General features: G+C 44.5%; 1 pseudogene; it reads left to right on the forward strand.

Annotated features, from left to right (window-relative positions):
* The first annotated feature begins 11,105 nt into the window (after positions 1-11,105).
* LOC120970792 (uncharacterized) overlaps positions 11,106-24,086 on the forward strand; it is a 62,386-nt pseudogene continuing 49,405 nt past the window's right edge.

The following is a 24,086-nucleotide window of genomic DNA, read 5'->3' on the forward strand; positions in this document are numbered from 1 at the left end:
TCGGAGAGAAATACAAAGCTATCAAATCATGCATATAAGAATTTAGAGGAGACTCAAATAATATTCATAGAAATCTGATCGTAAATCCACAATTCATCGGATCTCGACAAACACACCGCAAAAAAATATTACATCGGATAGAACTCCAATAACATTGATGAGAACATTGTATTGAAGATCAAAGAGAAAGAAGAAACCATCTAGCGACTAGCTATGGACCCATGGGTCTATGGTAAACTACGCACGCTTCATCCGAAGGGCAGCAAGGTTGATGTAGATGCCCTCCGTGATCGAATCCCCCTCCGGTAGATCGCCGGAAAAGGCCCGAAGATGGGATCTCACGGGAACAGAGGCTTGCGGCAGCGAAAAGTATTTTGATGGACGCTTTTGGTTTTTTGGGAATATTTGAGAATTTATAGTGCAAATATTAGGGTTGGAGGACTCCCGAGGAGCCCACAAGCCCTCAGGGCCCCCGCCCCCGGGGGGGCGCTTGGAAGGCTTGTGACCTCCTCGAGAACTGGCCCCCTCTCCCAGTCCTCTGGATGTCTTCTGGTCCAAAAAAATCATCGCAAAAGTTTTATTCCGTTTGGACTCCGTTTGATATTCCTTTCTGAAAAAGCCAAAAACAAGGAAAAAACATGATATAAAATAGTTTATTAATGCATATAATTATCCAAAATAGATAATTTAATAGCATGGAACAATCAAAAATTATAGATACGTTGGAGACGTATCACCTGATGAGCTCTGGCGTGCTCGGGTTCTTCAGCCGGTGCTCCGTGGGTGGCCCAGCTATGGCGGCGTGGGTCGGCCGTCTTTGGTGGCTTCCGACGCTGGTGGTGGTCCAGTGTGGTGGGTGCCTTGGAAGGGTGTGTCCGGCGATGGAAACCATTGTGATGGGCTTAGCCATGTTGCGGACGATGAGGGTATGTGGGGGGGAGCGCCCTTCTTTGGTGGTCGTGCCCCGTCGGCAGCGCGGAGTGGCGGATGTGGTCTCCCTTCTCCTCGGTCTATGTCGACAGTGTGGTTGTCAATGGGGCTCTTGCTCGGGTGGATCTGCTTGGGTCCCAATGGGAGTCGGAGTTGAGGCTCTAGGTATGTGAAATTTGGCTTGATTTGGTGGAGCCCGGGGCGATGGGGTTCCCTCTCCGTGGGTGCGGTGGTCGCTGGTGGTGTTCGGGCCATCACCTAATAATCAAGCAGTGCAACGTCGAGGGCCATACACTAGGCTTCATGCGAGGTTACTCGGCGATGACCGTGTAGAGTCATGGGGTTGTGTCCTCCCTGTCCATCGAGACTAGTTGGGCACACAGCGATGGTGCCCCTTCGGTGGTAGCGCCATCCCAGACTCGATGTCTGATGTCGTGCTAGGAGTAAAAGCATGAGTGGCCTTTTACTCTTCCTACTATGGTGGTACTCCGTGCTATTGGTAGTGGGTGATGTTCCGGACATGGATGCTGGGCGGCGGCTTCGGATGGCGGTCCCGTATGGTTGGCCCTCCAGCAGATATCATGGAGGTGGTGGTGGCTTCTCTCTTTGTCGTGTGGGCGACGAGAGGGGTAGAATTTGGTGGCTCCGGTGTGTCCTCTTTGGCGTCGCCCAGATCTGGATCTGGGGGTCTGAGCATGTCGTGTTTACCCTGGGGACCTTTGGGTCACTCGGGTAAGGTGCCGAGCAAAAAGCTCTGAATTTTTGCATCAGCGACGTCGACGCTCATTGGCGCCACTCTCTTCTTGAAGATGTCGTCATGGATCTCCTCTCCACGCCAGTGTTCAGGGTGAAGACCCTTGTCCAGTGTGGCTAGGCAGTGATGACGCTTTGCGCCGTTTCCCCTCTTGAGGGTGTTGTCAAGGAACTCAGGCATCCTAGTGTGTAGCATGGCATTGTTCTCAGATTTTCCTGTATTCCCCTTCGGTAGCATAGTCGCTTGCATTCGGCGTGACCCGAATATTTTAGGATTTGCTTGTATGAGGCTTAACTCACCACCATCAGGGCCGGCTCTATATTTTGCGGGGCCTAGGGCGAAGTTGAAAAATAGGCCCCTACACTGATAATATATGTACACATCTATAGATATATAGGCGCAAAATATTAAAGTTTACATCTAACCACACATTCTTATTTAGAGACGTCTATAAGTAACTGATAAGCGCTTAAGTTATGTCATATCATGGCAGAAGGAATAAAAGAGTAGCAAAATATAACAAATACTTTTCGCTGCTAGTTTGATTACCTCAAATAAGAACCAAGTACTTGAGTTCATCGACAATAATACATCAGTTTTTAAAAAAAAAACTTCTTCGAGCATTTCGGGATGCAAAATCATTGATGGGAGTATCAAGATCAATTCTGTCCAAGATATCCTTCTCAATACAACAGGTAGCCAAGCCATTCAATCTCTCTTGTAACATAGTTGACCTCAAACAATTTTTCAGTAGTTTTAGTTTAGAGAAACTTCTTTCAGCTGAGGCTAGAGTCACCGGTATAGTCAAGAGGATCCGATAAGCAACTGACACATTTGGATAGCAACCTACAGCTGTAACAAATTGAAGAATCTCAGGTGCTGACATCAAATCATCTGGCAAAGTTACCTTCAACACTTCTAACTCAGAGAAAAAAATCATCAAGTCAACATCATGTGACTTTTCATGAGTAAAAGTTTGTGCAAAAATAGTGCAAGATTTGAATTATGATCATCATTTTGTCCCGGTTCAGATTCTTGCCTTTGATTATCAACACTAGTTACCACCGGAAAGAACCTATTTAAAGAACCTCTTTGTTTTTCAATGAGTTGATTCTCTCGTTTTTTTGTTTTCTTTTCTCAGCACCGGACTTTTGTCTTGGCGGCATTGTAACACCTAAGATTTTAAAGAATAATCAGATCAGCTGATCTAAGAGGACTAGGGCACTAGGCAAATATGTATGTACGCAGTGTTCATAACTTCAGAAGTTCAGATTACCTTGACTCCTTGTCTCCTTGAGCAAAGCAGAGCAGGGCGAATGGGCAATTAGGGAGACGGATTCACGGCCTGGGCGATCTCCACTGCAGGATCTCGGGGGTCAGGGCCGGAGGCGCAACCGCGCAGCGACGCTAGTAGGCGGCCGAGGCGAGGCGTCGAAGTCGAACAGACAAGTCAACCAGGAGGCGAGACGTCCTGCGTGCCTGGTCGATCGATACTGTGCCTTTTCCTCTCCCGATCAGGGGCCTTTTCTGCTGGCCCTTATAAAAGCAGGAGGTATACATACACATATGCGGTGATGCCCCCCCCCCCCCCCCCCACATGGGCCCTTGGGCGTCGCCCATGTTCGCCTAGGGCCAGAGCCGGCCCTGACCACCATGTATCATTCGGACGTGTACTCTGTATTTGGTTCGTTGCTGCCTGTTTCAAGAGTTCAGGACTGATGGCATCAACTGTTTATTCGAGCAATCGAGAACATTTTCGGAGGCAACTTTTACTACATCTCCAGCCTCTGAGAAACATCAGAAAAATGGAAGTAAATGGCACCATCCTTTAGTCGAGCTCATTGTTTCTAAAATTAGGGAGAAATATTATTACCTGACAACAATTGAGTCGGCCGCATGATCCCATATTGTTTCCCTATAACCCTCATGTGCAAAACACCAGTAAATGGCACCATCTCCACGGGCCAGAGCACCATATTTTTCTTAGCTATCTATCCTGACTGTAGGAGCTTGGGCACGAAGATTCTAATAGCACGCAAACACAGAATTAGTTTCTACTGCGATGGATATAGCGTAAGCAAAGAGTGAAGATCAAACCTCCACTAGAGAGTTAGTAAAATCATGCATCGTGTGTCCTCCTCCATAGGATTCAACGAAATGAATGAGGCATTGACTGGATTGTCGATGGTACAAACTCTAATCTGTAATGAAAGTTAGCCTGAAGCAAGTATATGATAAAAGGAAAATATCTCACATAGGTAGAAATTAGCTTATAACTATTTAAAATCAAATAAACCAGCTAGAAAGGGGTAATAATGACCATTCGACTGTTCTTCAGCACCACAACGATTGCAGCATCTTCAGCGGCACTCCAAGGAGGATCGCCTCAAGTGTGAGCCGGTCATCGCTGCGGATGATGGATCCGCTATCGGTCGCCTCCCAAAGCCCGCGGCACTTGAGCATTACCTGCATGAACAATGCCCAGTCGTCAATGTTCGTCCGTATGAGCTGCGGCCAAGGCACCCCTTCGTTGGTCTCCCGCAGCACCCACGTTTGTGCGATCCCTCTCACCACAGCATGGTCTGCACCGTAGGAAATCAGAGCGCGCGAAGATAGCCTTTGTGATAAACCAGCTAACTAACTAATTGAGTGACGAAACTGAAGAAAATGACAGCTAAACCTGAAACTACTAAGCTGAAGTTACAGAAGCCGCAAGCTTTATTTACCCCAACATGATTTGCCATCAGCTGGGGGCGCGCGGGGGGTGGGGGCGGAGGCGGTGTTAAGAAAGGAATCACCATGACTCTGTCACTTGCAGATTGGTATACTCATCAGGTCCAAATTAACTAAAGTCAGTTCATGCCTCTGATTCCTAGGGGTAGACGTAGTAGTGAGAACTACGAACGTTCCTACGTCCCCAAAATATCATGTCACATGATGGAACCTATGAATCACAATGGTGCAGCGAAGCGTGCGTCGCGTCATGCCCCGATTCGCAGTTAACAAGTTAATGTTCGTCCTACTAGCAGACTAACATAAAAGTACTATACAAGATGAACGTAAATCAAGATGAGGGCTAGAGAACACCAAATCAAAGTCAATTCATGCGATCTGGACAGTGCGAGCAATTAATGCACCACTTACTAAAATCCAGTTGCGAGTAAATCTAGGATCAATCCGCCGATCTTGATCTCGTCAAAGTCAATGCTTCGTTAAATAACTTTGTATTGATAAGTAATCAGGGGTACCAAAACATGTGCATTTAGATTTAGTGTCAAGCTAGCCATTCAAGTGATTGTTCTTTGGAGTAAAAGAAAAGTACACAACACAAGTGATTGTTCCCAAAACAGTGTTACCAAGCAATTTTAGAGCCACCAAAATGAAGCTGTGAAAGTTCATACTTTAGATGTTCAAGACAGTGCCGGGAAACTAATGGAGCCCAGTGATCCTCCTCAAGCCAACTTGTAAAATTTTCTAGCCAGACTGTAACATGGTGCCGTTTACTTTAGATAGCCATCCATCCATATAATTCAGTTTAGATCTACGTATCCTCCACTGCAAGCTAGCTAGCCTATAAATAGTATCAGGAGGCACACCATATCATATAGCAAGTCACCAGCTAGCTTGTTCACATCTCCAATCTTGACACCTTCTCTTGCTCCAGATATTCACCTCTCTAGCTACAAAGCTTGCTCGGCCACAATGGCTGCAGGTGGAGCACCTCTTCTTGTTGTTGTTGTTGTTTTCTCCATGCTGATCACGTCTTCCCTGGGGGGGCCGAGGCCTTTATGCAGCGAGTGTGAGACGCAATGCCGTACCAACTGCACCGCGATGGTTGAAACCTCCTGCAGGGGTTACTGCACCAGTGGTGGCGGACCTCGATCGAGCTGCAGGAAATACGTCTTCGAGGATTGCAACGTAAAGGGTACCTGCTGCAGTAGCAACGGCACATGCACTTGTGACTGCAACACTGTGGCTGAAAGGGGTTGCATGAGCGTCAGCGACGGCACCCTACAATGTGACCCTTGCAAGCGCAGCATATACGACCAGTGCGGTTCCACCTGTAGGAATGACTGCAACAACAACTGCAAGAAGAAAGGGTGCCGCCATGATTAGGAATAACATGTAGTCGATCGGCTGCCTTGCATAAGAAATAACATGGCTCGTTGTAGTCGTGTGTAGACTTTTGTAACCGCCATGACCTCGTTCTATGGGATGGCATAGAAGGAATTAATGGGTCGTGGCGCATCACCTCCGGCGTTTTAGCTGTGGATTTGCATTCTGTTTATCTGTACTGAATAATAGTATGAAAAAAGGAAAGAAATTTCACAAAGTTGACATGGTGTGAAATTATTGTTCTTCAATGTTCTTCTTCCATGGAGCTTGTGTATGTGTGTTGATTTGCTTGTATTCATCATCTTGTCTATCCAAGTATGCATTTGTGCGCGTTGTAGTATCCAGTAATACTTGGAGGTGATGCGTGCCTTCGCCGTGCCATTTACTTTCTTTCGTTGTTGAGGAAACTGGCCTTTTTTATGTAAAATAAATCACCTTCCCCTGATGATTAGAATGCTTGCGACCTTGCGTTTATAGAACCATTTTTTGTACCGAAGTCAAGGCCTGTATGTATTAGACTATGAGTGCTTGTCTGTTTGAAGAGCATGGATAGAATGGCCAAACTGCGTAGATATATAGGAGTAAAATACGGTGAGAGTTAGTAGAAATCCTATTTGCGTCGAAGGGGAAACGTCCACACATAATGAGAAAAATCATCCAAAATCACAAGGGAATAGAGATAGCTAGTATTACTTGGAAAGGGGAGGTCCATACATCACCATGGATCAATTGAAAAGCAAAAGAAGCAATAGTAGAAGATGAACTAAACAGAAGACAAACAAGCTTTCCAACACGACACTCGTGGCAAGTGTGCTCATTCAGAGTGCCATCTCATGGTGTTTCCCGACATGGTGGGGCTCCAAACTGCTGCCACGCCTATATATGAACCGGCAGATGCCATTTGGTTCTTCGGCTTCTATAAGCAAGTGCTTTTTCTAGGCTATACGGCTTACGGTTTTGTAAGCTGAGTGCTTTAAGTGGGCGACCCGGCTTATATAATATAAGCCGAGTGCATTTTCTATGCGACCAGGCTTATATAATATACGCTGAGTGCTTTTACCTTGGCGGCCCGACTTATAGTTGGTAAGCCGAGTGCCAAAGTGTTTTTTTTTTGCTTTGTTTGCTGTAACAGCCTTGCAATTGGAACAACAATATATCAATCAATATATATAGCTCCACCAAACTCAACATGTATAGATATCCAACAATATATGTAGTAGCTCCACAAAGTTCAACATGCATACATATCCAACAAAGTTGCATATATCCAACAAATTCACGCCAAACACAACCATATTGTTCATAAGTATAAAATCATAACCATGAGCTCCACCACTGAGAACATAGCATGTAAGGCCACCTTCGGCATCCGCGATGCAAACCTACAAGTTCATTACAGCAAGCATGAGTTTCCGAGTTTAAAAAGCATGTGTCGGCAATAATCGCAGCCGACCCAGCCCGCAGGCAATTGCGGGCCGCCCCAACCTCGGCCATCCCAAGGTCACTTGCAGTGCAGGCCGCCGCCCCAGGACATCCGTCATCCTGTCGCCTGTTTGCCCTCCTCCCGGCGCTCGCTCTCGTCTCCATGGCCGTGTGCCTCCGCAGGTCCGCAGGTCGGACTAGCAAGCATATGTGGCTGAAGTGCATGCATGTATTGATTCGTACGGTTCTATACTCAGCAGCCCCAAACACACTAATCCATCACATGCACTGCTAACCCAGGCATCCAGCGCCCCGGCGCGCGTACACACATCCAGGCATCCAGCACTAGTCTAGCCAGACACATTTCATCCATCCAGCACGCACACGAAATCAGAAACACACACAGGCCACAGCAACCAGAGGAGAGACTGTGCTTTCTACATGAGGGAGGGTAGTATTACGAGGACGACGTCACCATACGGTGGGTGTCGGCGCGTTCTTGGCCTTACTGAGTTTTAATGGATTACTATCCAAAATACCCTTAACTTGTGCGTTCTTTTCTACTATTAACTGCAGGATGCCACACTCATGATGGATGCATGACGCAAGTACCGGACGTCCCTTCATCTCCAAAATATCATGTCACATGATGGAACCTATGAATCACAAGGATGCTCAGTCTCGAAAACGAAATGAGCAAGTCACATGATGCACCGAGGGCCGCGTCTTCTTGCCGCAACTTGCAGCTAACAAGTCAATGTTCGCCCTACTACCAGACTAGTAACATAAATCAGGAATTGAAGATGGGGCAAGAGAAGACCAAATCAAAGTCAATTCATGCGATCTGGACACTACGAGCAATTAATGCACCACTTAATAAGAGCCAGTTGCAAGTAAATCTAGGATCAATCCGCCGATCTTGATCTCGTCAAAGTCAATGCTTCGTTAGAACAAGTACTCTACAATAGCAGGCCTATAGCCCGTTCACATGACAATTTTGCCTATATGGAGGAGAGAGATATGAAGAAGTGAGGAGAGTGGACTCTCATGAAAGAGTCTAGCTATATGTGTACTCATAGGCAAATACAATAATAAATATATATGAAGAAAAAGATAGAGAGATGGAAAAAAGCATTACTACTTTTGTAGCCAACCATATAACTAACCTTGTTGTATGAGTGACTATAAGTGATGACTATATATGACACGGCAACATTATATAGTCAGTTTTTGGCTATACTACAACTTTGTATTGATAAGTAATCTGGAGTATCATAAACAGTGCATTTGGCTCAACTGTTATGTTACTCATTCAAGTGGTTGTTCTCTGGAGTAAAGAAAAAGGTATTCGACAGAAGTGCATCCTACCACCTGTGGTAGTTATCCTCATGTCTCGTATACTAATATGTAGTACTATATATACTATTTTATCATTATAAGTGTGTTCATATGCTATATATAAGATACTTTAAAGTGAGTTGCATGAAAAAATTATATGTTGACTCATTATTTTTATTATATTTATGAAATACGTACAAATTTGTACGAAAAAGGAGCATACTCAAAGTACGATACATACTACAAAAGTAGTATATATACTACCTAAACATTCTTACGTAGTACATACTTTTGGTGATAACTATCACCGGGTGGTAGGAAACATTTGTACTACCCCCTTTGATCGGTGAGCCAAAAAATGAAATTGTGAAAGTTCATACTGGAGATCTTCAAGACAGAGTGCCGGGAAATTAATGGAGCCCAGTGATCCTCCTCAAGCCAACTTGTGACATTTTTTAGCCAGACTCTAACATGGTGCAGTTTACTTTAGATAGTCATCCATTCATATACTTTAGTTTAGATCTACGTTACTACGTATCTTCCACTGCAAGCTAGCTAGCCTATAAATAGTATCAGGAGGCGCACCATATCATATAGCAACTCACCTTCTCTTGCTCCGCATATTCACCTCTCTAGCTACAAAGCTGGCTCTGCAACAATGGCTGCAGGTGGTGCTTCTCTTCTTGCTGCTGTCGTTGTTTTCTCCATGCTGATCACGTCTTCCCTGGGGGCCCCGAGGCCTTTATGCAGCGAGTGCGAGACACAATGCCCTACCAGCTGTCAGGCGGAGGCTGAAACCTTCTGCAGTGGCTACTGCCGCCGCGGCGGAGGCCTTCGGGAGGGCTGCCGGAGATCCGTCTTTGAGGACTGCACCGTAAAGGGTACCTGCTGCAGTAGCAACGGCACATGCACTTGCGACTGCAACACTGTGGCTGAAAGGAGTTGCATCAGCATCAGCGACGGCACCCTACAATGTGAACCTTGCAAGCGCAGCATATCCGACCAGTGCGGTTCCACCTGTAGGAATGACTGCAACAACAACTGCAAGAAGAAAGGGTGCCGCCATGCCTAGGAATAACATGTAGTCGACCCGCTGCCTTGCATAAGAAATAACATGGCTCACCGTAGTCGTGCGTAGACTTTTGTAGCAGCCATGACCTCGTTCTGTGGGATGGCATAGAATGAATTAATGGGTTGTGGCGCATCACATCCAGCGTTTTAGCTGGGGATTTGCATTCTGTTTATCTATACTGAATGATAATATGAAAAAGGAAAGAAATTTCACAAAGTTGACACGGTGTGAAATTACCGTCCTTCCATAGAGCTTGCGTACGTGTGTTGATTGGCTTCTATACATCAGCTTGTCCATCCAAGTATGCATTTGTGTGTCGTTGTAGTATCCAATAATACTTGAAGGTGATGCATGCCTTCGCCGTGCCATTTACTTTCTTTCGTTGTGGAGGAAACTGCCTTTTTTTTATGTAAATCACCTTCTACTGATGATTAGAATGCTTGAGACCTTGCGTTTATAGAACCATTTCTTGTACCGAAGTCAAGGTCTGTATGTATTAGACTATGTGTGCTTGTTTGTTTGAAGAGAACGGATAGAATGGCCAAACTGCATAGATACATAGGAGTAAAATACAGTGAGAGTTAGTTGAACATCCTATTTGCATTGAAGGGGAAAGTTCCACACATGAGGCTTGCTCCGGTGCACCCCCCTAACTCAATTTCCTAGGGGTATTCTTGACCCCCGCCATCTATTTTTTCTCCGGCCCGCCGCTGCCCATATCCAAGCCCCGTAGCCCATATCCAAGCCCCGTATAACCCGTATGACCCATACGTATGTATACGGTGACATCCCAAAAAAAAGGATGACACGACCCCACGACCAGGTAGGACCTGCCGACGGCCGATCCATCAATCACGCAGCTCAATCAATCACGCAGCTTAATCAATCACGCAGCTCCATCATTCACGCAGCTCCTCCATCATTCTGGTGAGGTTCTGTAGGAATATCGGCGGCAGCGATCTTATCGCCGGCGATCTCGTCCGAGAGCGCGCGCGGCACCGTCGTCAACCTCCAGCGCTCGCAGGTACCGCATCCCGTTTCCCCACGTTTGTCTCGCTCGCGGCAGCATCAAACGAACTGCCGCTGTTTTCGTCGTAGTGGTTAACCTAGCGGGGCGGGCAACCTAGCTTTCTGGCGGTCCAGGCCATCGCAGATCTTGTTCTGGTAGTGCTGCTCGTCGTGATATACACAGTGATCACGCGGGCTAAAGTGGGTTTCTTCTTTCTAGGGTTAACCTAGCGTCGGTTGCCATCGGTTGTGTGCACGACGGCTCCGTTATTTGATGCGGCGGCTTACCTAGGTATCCGGCGATCCAAAGTAATCACGACTGGTGCCGTGGGCTAGGAATCCAGCGGCGCATGTTATCACGGGTAGCGCTGATTCTCGTGATCCAAAGTGATCACGTACTGGATTCGTGGGACGTAACTTAACGCCGCTCGGTGTGGAGAGGGGGGAGGATCCATGGGCGATCAGAGGTCGTTGGCGTCGGTTGTGTGCACGATCTGAACGCCCTCGGTTGGGGCGCTCTCCGGTTGGTGTAGTTTATTTAACATCCGTGATCGTGCGCTAGGTGTTGTATATGTCAGCATTGATAATGTTTGCACATGTGATGATACATATTAATTGTTGTAGGAAATGGCGGACGATGAGTTAACTGATATGATGTATGACATGGAGTTTGGAGAACTGATGAAAGACTGGATAGAAGATTGGTCAGATGATGAAAATTGAGATCGTGGAGATAGGTCAGAGAATGGGAACATATTGGAAGATCTTAATGTGACTGGCATTATCATGTTGTAATTTTTTGGTGGCATCCGACAATATTATATTTTGAAAATTTATAGATGGATGAACATGATGATGGTTAGGAAAACAATGAGCATGATGATGGTGAGGAAAACAACTCGGAGATCTCGAATGAAGATTACATTAGTCAGGTATGGAAGTGGAATTTTTTGTTGGCATGCATGCAAATTGAATTAATCCTGGAATATTATATGATAAGTACTTATGTATTTGTGTTATATTTTTCAGCTCATTTCCGAATGTCATAATGCGTACGACTATTAAGGTGAATCCGACGCGGAGACAGGCCTTGATGTCGAATCATTAGCTGCACCTGATTCTGGGGAGTCGCAATCGTCGGTCATCATGAGTGAGGTATGTATGTAATCAATGTTGTATGGAAGTAATGTTATACCATAGAAAATTATTTTCATGGCTATGTTATGATTGTGTAGGTGACAGAAGTTAAGGGGAAAAAGAATGTCCAAGATACTGCTAGTGTAGATGATAAGAGGGATATGTTCATGCAGATAATACAAATGACTTTTACGTCTCACGAGGCTGCGTATGATTTCTACAACAGCTATGCTAGAGATAATGGTTTCAGCATTAGAAAGAATAGGGTCAGGTATAGCAAAACCGAGTCACATCATATGCGTTTTAGGCGGTTTGTTTGTTCCAGACAAGGAAAACGTGACAACAGGTTGCTAACCGAGGAAGGACACAGCCGTAGGCTCAGACCCGAGACACGCTGCCACTGCGAAGCGCACCTGACCGTGAAGCTTGACCAAAAGCGTGGGGTTTGGTATGTTGATAGTTTTGAGGACAAGCATAGCCATATCTTGGCAGGACCGGACGAGGTACTTTTTCTTTGGTCCCACAGAAAAATCAAAGAGTACCAGAGAGCTGAGATACTGTCCATGGGAGCTGCAGGGATTAGAATTCACGACATGATGGATTCCTTCATCAGCAAACATGTATGGTATGGCGGTGTTGGTTTTACCAGGCGTGAAATATACAACCTTTGCGCCAGGGAGAAGAGGAAGCTGCTTTCAAAAGGTGATGCTGCCACAGTCATAGGCATCATGGTCAGTAGGAAACAGAGGGATCCTAGCTTCTTTTTCGAGTACAAGCTAGACAAGGAAGGACATATGAATAGGATGTTCTGGTGTGACTCCCAGTCTCGTCATGACTATGAGGACTTCGGCGACGTGCTTGTATTTGACAGCACGTACAAGATGAACCGGTACGGTATGCCATTCATACCCTTTGTTGGTCTTAAAAATCACCGGAAGACCACTGTTTTTGCTTGTGCCATAGTTTCGGACGAGACCGAAGAGACATATGTGTGGCTGCTGGAGACTTTTTGGAGGTCCATGTGTCAAAAGATGCCGAAGAGTGTTATCACGGACGCCGACGCTACGATGATCAAGGCAATTCGCCAAGTCTTGCCAGACGTGTGGCACCGTATATGTACGTGGCATATAAAAAAATATGAAGATTCACCTCAGTCACAAGTCCTTGAAGGAGTTCCGAACTCTTCTGTACTACAGCACGTCCACGGCCACGTTTGAGGAGAGATGGCACGCGTTTTCCAAAAGATGGCAGTCGGAAAAAACAGTAACATGGTTGAGACAGATGTATAAGAAGAGGAGACTGTGGGCCGCGGCTTATCTGACAGAGGGTTTTTGGCTTGGCATGAAAAGCAACCAGATGAGTGAAAGTCTAAACTCATGCCTTCACCTCCACCTAGACGGTGAAATGACCCTGGTGGATATGATTTTGCACTATGAGAACGCCGTTGTACGTATCCGTGAGAATGAGGCACGAGATGATTGCACGGCCTCACAGAGTTTACTGGTGCCAGTTACTAGCTCAAGGGAACTTGAGATAGTTGCTTCTCACGTCTTCACTCCAGCAAACTTCTATATGTTGCAAGCTGATCTTAGGAAAATTGGTGGCATGGAGATTGTAGAAATAAAGCTCGGAGACGGATCACAGCAGTACATCGCGGCCTGGAAGAATAACCGAAAGAGCCGTTTTTGGGTGGAGTACACTCCAGTAAATTCCGCAGAAACTATAAGGTGCAGCTGCAGAAGAATGATTCGAAAGGGTCTACCTTGCAAGCACATATTCCATGTACTGAAGTACTTGAATATATCTGAAATACCAAAGTGTTTAGTTTTTGTGCGGTTCGCGAAAGACGCAAGGTTGGGACTGCCCGCCAGGCGCACAAGCGATCTGTTGGGATTTGGATGGACTGGAGCAGCTGAAAGAATGAAATATAGCCAGGTCAGTGTGTTGGCTTCAGAAGCTATGCATGCAGCATGCAAACACCCAACTTTGTGGGATCATTTACAGGAGAGTTTGAAGACCGTGATAGCTAAGAGCCATGAGTATGATCAGCTAAAGGAAAATTTGAGTAAGAAAACGGATGATCTTAGTACTTGTGCAATTGAATATGTAGACGATGGTGAAGGCAACATAGTTGAAGTTCATGATCCTATTAAAGTATCAACGAAAGGTGCAACTAAGGTAGATGAGAACCGCCCTATGTCGAAAAATGGTAGGCCACTTTCGTACGACGAGATCAGAATCAGGTGCGGCGCATGCAAATTGCTAGGGCACACTAAACGCAACAAGAAATGCAAACTAAATAAGAAGTAAGTTTTTGTATGCATTATAGGTTATAATTGTTTTTAACTTGTCATTCATTAACTTTTCCTGTTATCATGTGCAGAAGCGTGGTGGGCGAAGAAGAGTAGAACAGTTGCTAAAGTTATGTTAGGATGAATCCAGTGATCTAATAGTGAGGTGTTTACAATGTGTTACTGCATACATGATACATGATATATACTATTGCAAGAGGCCAGTACCTTGAGATAGTGCTTGTAGCGTATATGGACTAAACAGGAGGCGGTCACTAGGGACTTTAATCATGGAAAATGGATAGCATTTTAGCCATTGTATAATGATGACATCTTTTGTGTTGTCCACTGTAGTTATATTATATTAGAAAACTAGAGGATACCCGGCATGTTGTTGCGGGAATGTTTTGCAATATATTCCCAGAGAAATGGTTACGTGTAACATGTATATGTTGTTGCAGGAATATTTTGTTTGCATGTTGTGGTGGACCTTTCTCCATACATGTTGAATGACGATGTGGCAAACTTGCATGTTAAGAGAAATAGGTTAGTGGTGGCTAGTTGTTTAGATATAGAAGATGTAATTATGTGTGATAATAATTAAAAAAAATCACTCCTTTGGTTCACCACCATTTAGATATAAAAGATACCAGCTCACTTTGGTCTATAGTATAGACTTCGTACCAAAAACCCGCCATTTTCCCCTCATAAAGAAAAGAAAAACCCACCATTTTATGGCTTGTAGTGTAACTCGGGCCGCTTGTCGCGATGACGTGGGGGGGGGTGACGGATGCCGTTAGACGGCGCGACACACGGCCGCTCCCGTTGCCGAGCCCATTTAACAATTTTTATTTTGATTACAGCCCGTTTAAATGGGCCGCGCTGGCCACCTGGTCGGGGCGGTTCTTCCCTCGCGATCTCCACGCACGTTCTATCTATCCACTGCGACCGCCGCCGCCGCCGCCACCACCGATCCACGTCTTGCCGCTGGTCACGTTACGCCATGGTTTCGTGGAGCGACGAGTCGAGCTCTTCTTCGGATGGCGAATCCGTGACTAGCCTGCGGGTACGCTCCTACTATATAATCTCCAAACAGTGCTAGGCTTAGGGTTAGGGTTCTTCATTTCCGGTATTTAACACGGGGCGTTGATTTGTGCATTATCTCTGTTGTTTCGTTTAGCTTCCTACGACTATCCCTTGCTATGAATGGAGTGGCATTGCTCACAATCTGTCTTCTCGTTGTCTGCATCGAGAACCTTGCGTCAGGCTAGTTACTTTTGATTCCTTGGACACTGGCAGACGTTTTCTTGCCTGTGGTCAGAAGGTATGTTGTTCCGTACTGTAAATATATGTTTACATTACCTCGTGCTCGATTTACTTTGCGGTAATCCATTGTTCTGCCCAAAATTGCATACAATTTCAATTAATTTGTGCATTTACAAAGTCCGTATTTATGTTGTTTTTTTACGGTCTAATATTTGTTTTAGCACATAATAGCATATACTTGTAGTTAATTGATCCATATATATATATATGTATATATATATATATATATGTATATATATATATATATGTGTATATATATATATATGTATATCATTGCATGCTACATTTTGTGTTTATATGATTGAGACCATATTTTTAGTGCATTGCATTGCATTTGTGCATATATGATTGAGACCATATTTTTTCATACTGTAGGAAGAAGTGAAATGTAACTATGTGGAATGGGTAGACCCGGAGTGGTCAGTGGCTACGAAGTTCTGCCTGAGAGAACTGTGGAGCATGTATGACGAGAAGCTGAGACAGAATATTAAGAATGCTGAAGAAAAATGCATGTTAATTGGAGAAAAGAGGAGGACGGAGGAAGAGCTGAGATTTTTCAAAATGGACTTTGCTAAACTGGTGGCTGATAAGGAGGATGCTCTCATGCAGTTGGGCAATGCAAGATTGTCACTTAGCGATCTCAAAGAGGAGCTGGAGAAGAATAAGATGGCAGACCATGGTTGTGCCAATCTACATCAGGTCCTGAGGGTAAAGGCTGAGAAAGACCGGGACCGGGTGGTGCTAAAGAGAGACCAAGTGATGCGAGAGAGGGACCAGCTGAAGCAAGAGAAGAAAAAACTTGAGTATATTATTGCAGATTTTCTCAAACAGAAACATGGGTACGTTGATAAGATCAAGAAGCTGAAGGAGATTTGTGATGAATTTTAAGTATGTTTTGTGGTTTATTGTTGAACAGAATGATCAAGTCCTATCTGCATTGTGGCCAGTTCATTTGTGTAAGGTCTAAGTATATTATATTAACCAATAAATTATATCACTTTCGAAATAGTTTGCCCTTGTTTGACCTGCATCTAATGCGGGTTCTCGGCTAAGCACTGAAATTCTTTTGCTTTCACCGGAGCTCTAAATCGTACTGATCAAGGGGGCGAAATAGTAGTTGATCATGTGATTGATGGTGCTACTGATCCTGATCTTCATGATGCAGAAAAGGAAAAGGCTAACAAAAATGCAGCAAAAAAACTGTGCAACGTGATTTCAAGCAACACATAACGCCAAGGGAGTCTGGCGCAAGACACGAGGAAGATCCACCTGCGGACGCCAATCCCGAGAGATCCAGCGGCAATCATGCGCACGGGGTCCTAGGCGGATCTGCCTACTCCACCAATCGCAGGATCCACGGGTGGCCCGTCTGCATCCGACACACCGGCTATCTCCACCGAGGGGTCGGGCGGGACCGGACCTGCCACGTCCCCCCGCGCGAACTGGCGCTCGTCGACTGGGTCGCCCGCGCGGGGACCGGATCTGTCGTTGTCTCGGGCGCGGGATCCCACACCGGATGGCACGACAGCCGAGGTTGATTCTCAGGCAAACAAAAAGGAATTTATCAAAAAAAATCTTATTGTTGAATAATGCCAAATCAAATCAAAAAAATATGCAAAAGTAAAAAAGAAATGAATTACTCTTCCCTGACAGAAAAGAATGAACACAGCAGCAAAAAACATTAAGGTAGAACAAATGAAGGGAAGCAAAAATTTATTGGTACGAAACATATAGTCTGACTGCATTACACATACACAAGTATGTGTGAGCGACCAAAAATCCACACAAAATCCATGTATCGTGCTTATTACATGAATGATAGAAAATCAAAGTTGTCCATGCCGGGAAACGTGCTTCCGGACTTAAAACAAACGACTAAAACTAGAATCTTGAATCATGTATGATGTCTTCACGCCTTGCTTTTCTTTGCGATGTCGCGGATTTTGTTCTTCACACATTCGAGCGTGTTGGTAGGTCAGAGAACCAACTCGGCGACGAGACGCCTTCTCCTTGCATTAACCGTGCCCTGCAATTTTTAGAACAAGGTTTAATGAATAGAAGTTGGTATTATACGACAATTCTACAAGTGTACGAACAGAGAGGACAAATTACCTGGGTAAAATCGGCGGTCCATCGATCCCCGTCCCAACGCTCCATAACTTCAATCACAAAAAGGCTACAAGAGTTCCTAATATATATGCAAACATTAGTCACCGTGCACACGAACATGTCTTTCGTAAGTAGAAAATGATGAACCATAACTCACCAGTCCTCTTGTAGTGGCATGTCGATCTGAGGTATGATAGGCCACTTAGTGACGTCTGGATATTTGCCAGGTGTAATACGGTTTGCTTCTTCCATATCAATTGCTATTGCTAGTCGCTATTTGAAAGAAAGTAGTAATGAGAAACCATATGACATTTCATATGAAGAATGCTCAATGTTGGGGAGAGTACCAGTGCTTTCACAGTGTCGAGAGAGAACTCGAGAGGATAGAGCGAATCAAAAACTCGGAATTCTTTCTTGAGGTTGTGCATCACCACGGTGATCCAGTGTGTATTGCCGACGTTCAACGGGATAAACGACTAAAATGTGGAACACATTTGTAATCAGATGCAATTATGCTTGTTGAAATGAGTGTTAATGAACTAGTAAGAACATATCGTACCTTATCACGGACGGTATACTCGTCCAGAACCCTACGTACTGCTCCAGCTCTGCTCAGCGCACTATCCATGTTGTATTTCGACGGTTTAGGGTTGTCTCGTGCCTTAGCACGATCAATAAGGTATTTGGACCTCCAGGCTGGACAGAGGTGCCGATCATGACCAACGCGCAGAGCCAAATGTGTCTGATAAGCATCGATAATCTGCGTAAAATAATAGAACATTTTATTTTCATAGGTGACACCTAGATTATGCACTTAAATAGCAGGACATGGTAATAGATCTTACGTCATCCGCCAGCCATGTATGCTCAAGTACTGGTCGTATACTCTCCACAGTCACAGAGGTGCCACGTTCATTGTAGTAAACTCTTTTTGTCATATTCTTCTCAGAACGAGCAGCTGCCTCCACAAACGCAACAGCAGCATCGATGAGTTCCGGTGTCAAATCGTCCTTAACAGAGCCTTCCATGTCATTGTCACTAAATAGAGCTGCATGATAAATTACGAACGTCACGAACGGTGAGTACATGAAATGGTAGTAAATTAAGCACTAAGATAGCTACTAACGGTACCTCTAGTTGCGGTAGTGTTGCCGGATGGCTTAGTACCGCGAGCGCTTCGCTTGCCGGGCTTGTCAAGTTTAAAGGGGGATTCAAATTTCTTGGGAACAGTCCGTCGGCGCTTCCCAGATATAACATCGTCTTCTTTTGCGGTTGCTGCAGACTTTTTCCCCTTGCTCTTACCCACCATCCTGTCGATAGAACTTGCAGAAATGTCAATGTCGGACGATTCTGCTCGAGGAGAATTACCTACAATCCAAGGGTTCTCCGGTGTTGCGCCGCACTCATCAGTAGGCTTCGTTGTCTTGTCAACATTTAACTTGGCAGGTGTTTCCTAGTTAACAAAGAAATAATGTGATAGGTTCAGTTAACGAAAATGAAGATGCATAATTGAGATAAATGAAGACAAATAAATGAAAACATACTTCCTCATCATCGTTGTTCTGGTTTACAACAGGCTCGTGAGCTGTGTCAAATCAATCACCGGCTCTAGACCGTCAGAGTCATCCTTGTACACGAATTCTTTTTTTTTTCTGGCGGACCATTCTCAAAGGAATCCACTTCTAGGTTGGCATCGTTGTTGCCGGAAGCTGCAGCAGCCGCTGGCTTTTACATCACACCATTTTGGTTCAACTTCTCTAGCAATCTCTGCATTACATAAAAAATATTAATTAATGTCGGCACGGTTTTGCAACTTCAAAAATGTTGTAAACATAGAATTAAGGGTGTTTTACCTCAGCTAGTTGTTCCGGTATTTCCTTCATTTGGCTGCGTATGTAATCCATACACCGCTTCATGATGAGGTTCATCATCTCGTCCGCGTTTGAGGCTAACTTGGACTTCTTTGCCGCACCAACGGCGGGCTTCATTTTTGGCTTTTCTGGTTCGGGTACTTTGCGCTCCTGCGCCCTATACTCCTTGGTTATGTTGTCTTCAATCTGCATGTGAAATACAAGTATATGTGATCAATAAAAATATTAATACACCTAATTATGTTATATAAAAGATTTAAGAAGTACCCAATGTAATGAATTACCTTGATGTTACCACGGCCGCGGCCGTGGTCATAATCAAACTTGTCTCTCCTTGAGGCTGCAGCTTCAGTCCAATTCCTCATTAGAGGTTCCATGGACAAGCTAGGATTGAATGCGCATTCACCTTCCAGAGGCTGAACCTTCTCCCAGTACAGGTACTGCATGAATATGAAAAATTACAATTAGTAATATACAGCAGGTAAATTAGCAATCATATTTTTTTGCAATGGTACAAGTCTGAAAGGTGTACCTGCAGGAGAGCTAAGTTCCCTCTCGGCCATTGGCGGAGGTGTTTGCCTTTCCTCACGTTGCGAAGGCAGTCCAGCAGAACCCGGAGGGTGAATGCATTCCAATTAATCTTGGATATACGCTTCACATCGTCCACCAATGCGTAATATTGCTTTGGTACAGTCTTGCTCGACATGGGAGCAAGAACTGTTCCAAGCAACACGAGGACAACTCTCCGAAGGAAATCGTCGTCGGCAGATTTATTTTTTGTGATGTCCACAATCAGATCATCGATGACTATGTTACCTGTGGTCTTGCTCAGGAATTGAGGCGGCACTCGACCTTTAACATCCTCACCTTCCTCACCGAGAATACCTTCTGCCGACAGTCCGTGGTTCTCCAAGGCCAAGATGCACTCAACATCCACGGCACCGAGAGACACTTCGCCAACCAAGTCTTGTACAATGAATCTGCCCTTGCTAGGATCAAATATCTCAACCATATACCGGATCAACAGTGTACGCATCTTCAGCGAAGGTATCTGAAGCATGCTATGGAGTGGTGTTTCGGCAAGTGCGGCCCGTTGACCGGAAGATAGACCGGCAATAAGTTTGCACCATTTTTCTACGGCGCAAACAATTTCTCCGTTGAGTTCATCCATCCTGTTAAAAAAATATACTTGGTTATAGTACCATAAATTATGTAATCAATTTTTTTCCTAACATATTGTTGCATAAAACATAATAATGGAATACACTATCCCACAGTAGATAGAAAACTATACAACATAATTTATTCATACTGAAACATTCAGCAGAGACACGTGCAGCACATAAAATGACAGTTTAACAAGTACTTATTTAACCAATTAGTTTCATAATAAAAAGCAACATAATTTATCTAATCATTTATTTTCATATGGTACTGTACAAATAGATATAAGAATCGGTGACAGTGCCTAATTAACAGTAAATCGAAAAGAAAAAAACGAAATTATGCATACTGGAACATGCATCAAACAAACGTGCAACACATACAATATTAGTCGGCGTCTCATAGTTGCAACATGCATGTCTTAGGTGTAGCGACCAGACCTCAAATGGCCTGTGCTGCTGTGCACCAGTGTCATCCCTGGATCAGTAATGCTGACACGCACAGTACAAATGGAGGATTTATAACAGAGTAGCAATCACACACTTATTACATCGAATAACTCCGAAGAGTTTAAGTATGATAAACATGGCTTAAGGCCATCTAATACGATAACAGCGGAAGGCTTGGAAGATAAGTGAGTCCATCAACTCCAGTGGCATCACTGAGTATAAGACCACGACCTAGGGCACCTTACTCGTCGTCTGAAAAGTCTGCAACATGAAACGTTGCAGCCCGGAAACGGGTCAGCACATGGAATATGCTGGCAAAGTAACACATAGAGAGCAATGAACAATAATAATGTTATACTACATGCATATATGGCTGGTGGAAAGCTCTATGGTTACAGTTTTTGCGAAAAGCCAATTTTATCCTACCACAAAGGAATAAATTTTATTTAACTATCATGGTGGTTGAAACATTGAGAAGGTACCTCCAACTCAATCCCAATTAAGTGTCATCATTAATCCAACAAAATTAATTAAACTATCACGATGATGAGATTCAAATGATAATCCAGGTACTAGATACTCAAGTTGTCCATAACCGGGGACACGGCTAATCATGATCAGTTTGTACACTCTGCAGAGGTTTGCGCACTTTTCACCACAAGACTCGATCGCCTCCGCTTGATTCTCGCACTACATGATGTTTGAGAAACGGATGACCGAGACACAGTCTTTCAGAAACAATCACTCTCTACTCTGGATGGACCGGTACACCTACTTTCCCCTACATCTGCTAGTCCACCTCTTCAAGAGATCCTGTAACCTACTCAGCTATGCTAGAGCCCATAATAGCTTGTGGCTGCACACGGAAGTTTCTAGCATGAATAATCTTATGATCCCTTTGAGCCTGGGTGGCGGACCTTATAAAATCAGACAGCACTGGGTTCTCCAGGTGCCTCAATCCACCCAGATGTGAGTTTTAGTTGCCACCTTAAGTTGAACCATTAATAAGCATCTCACATCTGTCATGAATATCTCTCAAACCCAATCCACGTCTACGAGCATAGCATGGCAAAAATAATAGCAACGTAGAAGTAACTCCCAAGGGTTTGATAAATAAAACAGGTAATAGGTACTACCTCAACTACTTTCCAAAACCCACAGTTTATTTAGATCCTAATCATGCAATGTGTTTGAGGGTAACAGATCTAATGCAGTAAAACTGGGTATGAAAGGTATATGATCAAAGTGTTACTTGCCTTGCTGATGATCCGCAAACCCTAGCGAGTCGAAGTAACAAGCGGCACACTCCGGGTACTCTATCGCAAACAAACAAGCATACAATCAGTACTCATCTAATGCACAGGTAAAACTCGAATGAAAGATCCAACCAGAAAGTTCAACTTAAGAACTCCGGTTTGCAAAAAGAATCAACTGGAAAGAAGCAACGAAAGTCAAACGGCGAAAGAAAGAAACTTCGTTTGCTAATCTGGATCTAGGTCAAATTTTACTGTAGCAAAAACTTGTTTGAGTAGGTTAAACGGAAAGAGAATTTCGAGACGAAACTCTAGGCGCTTGAATCGCCTGATTCCGATAAACGAGCGAGAAGTTAAACAGAATCGAAGATTCGATCAGAAATCGAATCTGAGAAAATAATCGAGAAAATCCGACGAAAAAGAAAAATGGACGAACGGTTAAATAACGGACGTTCGTTAACAGAGAAAAACCGACGAACGCGTTCGTTAAAACGAACGGTTCAGTGAACGCTCGCAAAATAATAAACCTAAAAAAAAACCGATCTACGGTTTTTTTTAAACGAAGGGGTTTTTTTAACAAAAACCGGCAACGACGAACGGCATCGGCAGTACCTCGTCGGGGCTGCTCCGGCGGGGCTCCGGTGAGGCGGGGGTGCGGCGGGGTGCGGGCGATGGCGAGGGGCGGCGACTCCCGGCGGCGGCGGCGGCTCCCGAGGCGGCGGCGGCGGGCAAGGCGGGCGGCGGCGGCTCGGCGATGTGGGCAAGGCAGGCGGCGGCGGCGGCGATGTGGGGGTGAGAGAGAGGGGGGGTATTTAAGGAGGGGGAGTCCGGTGCCTTGGGGAGGGGGCAAGGGCGGCGGCTTCCCGTGTCCGCCATGGACACGGCGACGGCGGCGTGCGGCGAGAGGAGAGGGGCGACGGGGTGGGCCGCGGCCTGGGCTCGGCCCAGTGGGCGCGCGCGTCAGTTTTTTTTTTAAATAAGTTCCGCGGAAAATAATACGTAGAAAAATAAATAAAAATCAGAAAAATATGAAATAAATTGTCCCCGTCTAGTTAGAAAATCTAGAATAGGGTGAACATTTTTATAAACCAAAATAAATATTTTGAAAATATGCAATATTTTTAATGCAATAAAAATTGCAAATAAATTCCAAATAATGATTTTAACATTTTTCCTCCAGTATTTCAATTGTTTTGGAGAAGTCATATTTTCTCCTCTCGTTTATTTAAAATGAAATATTTTTTTTCCAAAGGGAAAAATAATTAAAACCAAAATCCTCGTCTTATTATTTGATGAAAATCAAATATGAGAATTCGAGAAAATCCCCAACTCTCTCCGAGGGTCCTTGAGTTGCTTAGGATTTATCGAGGATTTGCCAAAATGCAATAAAACATGATATGCAATGATGATCTATGTATAACATACCAAATTGAAAATTTGGGATGTTACATTAGGGCATTGCTATAACTTAAAGTGACTATGCTATAACTAACACTGATTAAAAATTGTTGTTTATTCATCAATCCAACCTACAAGTGAAAGACAACAAACAACATGCAGAAACTAATTTGCAATCGTAGGGCTATCTAATCTAATACACGGACAAACAAATCTAGTGTCATAGGCCTATCTAATCTAATACACGCACAAACAAAAAACATCTACTCCAACAGATGTAATGCGAAGATTATGCGCTAATTAATCTTAGTCCTATCGAATCTAACACACGCACAAAGAAAAGCATCATGGATGCGGTACGGCTGCCAACATACTGGATCGCTCGATGAAGATGGAAGTTGTCGGCGTTGTAACGTGGACGCAGTTCGTCCACGACGGCCAGCACGCG

This window comes from Aegilops tauschii, chromosome 3 (genome assembly GCF_002575655.3).
Source record: "Aegilops tauschii subsp. strangulata cultivar AL8/78 chromosome 3, Aet v6.0, whole genome shotgun sequence".
Lineage (NCBI taxonomy): Eukaryota > Viridiplantae > Streptophyta > Magnoliopsida > Poales > Poaceae > Aegilops > Aegilops tauschii.